The sequence below is a fragment of the Coenobita brevimanus genome, chromosome 23 (assembly GCF_032717465.1).
Source record: "Coenobita brevimanus isolate Jiangsu-jjx chromosome 23, ASM3271746v2, whole genome shotgun sequence".
Taxonomy (NCBI): Eukaryota; Metazoa; Arthropoda; class Malacostraca; order Decapoda; family Coenobitidae; genus Coenobita; species Coenobita brevimanus.
In genome coordinates, this window is record NC_136976.1 from 61,153,859 (window position 1) to 61,156,358 (window position 2,500).

Consider the following 2,500-nt stretch of genomic DNA (forward strand, 5'->3'; position numbering starts at 1 on the left):
CCTGCATATTGCCGTGAGAGAGAGAGAGAGAGAGAGAGAGAGAGAGAGAGAGAAGGAGGAGTGTTCCAAATAAATGATAATATACTCATATATATATATATATATATATATATATATATATATATATATATATATATATATATAAGAAGATAAAATGACAAGTTAGGGATAGTTTTGAAATAAAATAAAAATCTATATAAATAGACCCGAGGCCATAGAACGCTGGAGAGAGGTCTCGACAAAGCTGACAGGGCGAGGTATATTCCTGGTCCAATATAGCTTAGAGAGAGAGAGAGAGAGAGAGAGAGAGAGAGGCGAACGTGGAAAAAACACCCTTCCTACATTTAGTGAAGTAGGAAAAAACATGCAAAAAAACCAGGAGTGAGAGACGACAATCACAAAGAGAGAGAAAACAGAGAAAGCGGAAACGTAAAAGGGAAACATAAAACGGCATGCTAGGATAGGGGCTGCCGAAGAGAGAGAGAGAGAGATGGAATGAAATCTCTGGAAAGGAACATCTGGGAATTTGTGAGTAATGAAAATGAAACCACGATGAAAATTAATAAGAGGATACAAGCCAAAAAAAAAAAAAAAAAAGATTGACGGGAGTGAGGTATTTAAAAAAATGAGGCTGTGAAGTGGCAGATATGAGGGAGGAAGCAATAAACAACAAGGAGAGAGAAAAAGGAGGGAACACGGGAATGAAATAGTTAAGGCAGGATGTCGAACAAAGGGGAAAAACGAGGAGAAATAAGCGAAGAGAAAGAGGGAGGGAATATAAATGCACTGTGACTGAAAACAAGGCGCTAAGAGAAAAAGTAGAATGTAATTGGAAGAAAAAAAAAAAGACAAAATAGGGTTAGCAGGAAGCCTACCGGTAAACGAGGCTGAGAAGACAAGCACAACAAAATATACAGGACCACTCCATACTAGGAACCTCTGTGAAGCCTTTATAGGTACCCATGGCGAACGCACATCCCATACTGAGTTAATATTTTCCGCTTAAAAATATCCGTAACATTGTCGTTGCCGTAATACCGTTTTCCGTAGCGTTAGGCCCATCTTTCTCCTGTACCCCCGAAATTAAATGGTTCTTCCTGCCACTCTCTACATCATGTAAAGCGGGAGAGGGGGGAATGTACGGAGAAAAAGAGTAACGGAGGAGAAAAGGAAAAAATGCTGTGAGGTAGTAAAAAGAATGACTGAGATTAATGAAGGTGAGAGAGAGAGAGAGAGAGAGAGAGAGCGAATGAAAGGGCAGAAGGGAAACAAAAGAACATGCAGGGAGGAGACTGTGTACCATGAAACAAACAAAAAAAAGCAAGAAAAGAAACAAGATAGGGTGAGTCCTGAAGGGAGGAAAACGGAGAAAACGAAGCTGAAATGGTAAATAGTACACGAAAAAAGAATTGGAATGAAATGCTTAGAATGTTGGAAAGACTAAAATGAGAAGAACGGGAAATAAAAAATGTATGGAAGAAGAAACGATACAATAAGCAGAAAAGAAAGTTTTTTTTTATTTTCAACGATGGAAATGAGAAAATAAAAAGAAAATGAGAAGAGAGTACAAGGAAAACGCTCAGGGGGGGGACTTAAAAAAAAAAAAAAAAAAAAAAGAGGAGGGGAGACTAAGAAAAGAAGTTGACAAATGGCGTAATAGGGGAAATTGGTCTGGAAGGCCGAGAACGTGAAGGAGGAATTAATTCGAGAGAGAGAGAGAGAGAGAAAGAGAGAGAGAGGAAGGTGTGAGAGAAAGGATATGCAGGAGTCAAGTTTGCAAATGCGAGTTCTGTGGTGTTGGTGGAGTGACCGATGTTGGAAATTGAATCAGGAAAGGAAATAAAGGGGGTGGGGGGGAGAAGGCGGTGGTAGGAAAGGAGGGGAGAGAGGTAGGAGAGAAAGGAGGGTAGAGGGGTAGGAGAAAGGAGGGGAGAGGGAGGAGACGAGATGGAGAGAATGGAGGAAATAAGAGAAAGAGGCAGGAGAGAAAAGGAGAGTTACACGCACAAAAAAGGGGAGGGAGAAGTACGTGAGGGGAAAAAAGGAAGAGAAATAGTTGGTGGAATATAGAACAAGGAAGGAGGAAGGACAGAAAGGAAAGAAGAAAGAGGAGAGAAAGAGTGAGAGTAGGAAAGAAGGAAGAAGGAGGAGAATAGATGGACGCGACAGACGAAGAGGTAGAGAAAAAGAGTGAGAGAGGGAATCAGGGAGAGAGGGGAAGAGGGAAGGAAAGGAAAAAGTGGTGAGGGAGAAGAAGAGAGAATATGGAGAAAATAAATTGAAAGGCATGGGATATAAGTAGAGGTGAAAGACGAAAGACTGATAAACAACTGAAAGAAGAAGAAGAAGAAGAAGAAGAAGAAGATGATGATGATGATGATGAACTATGTGTAGTATAAATGAACTTGGAATAAAATAATTACAAAGAAGCGGAAGAAAAAAAGGAGAAACGCAGGGGAGGAAGACGAAGATGAGCTTGGAGGATTAAGGTAACAAAAAT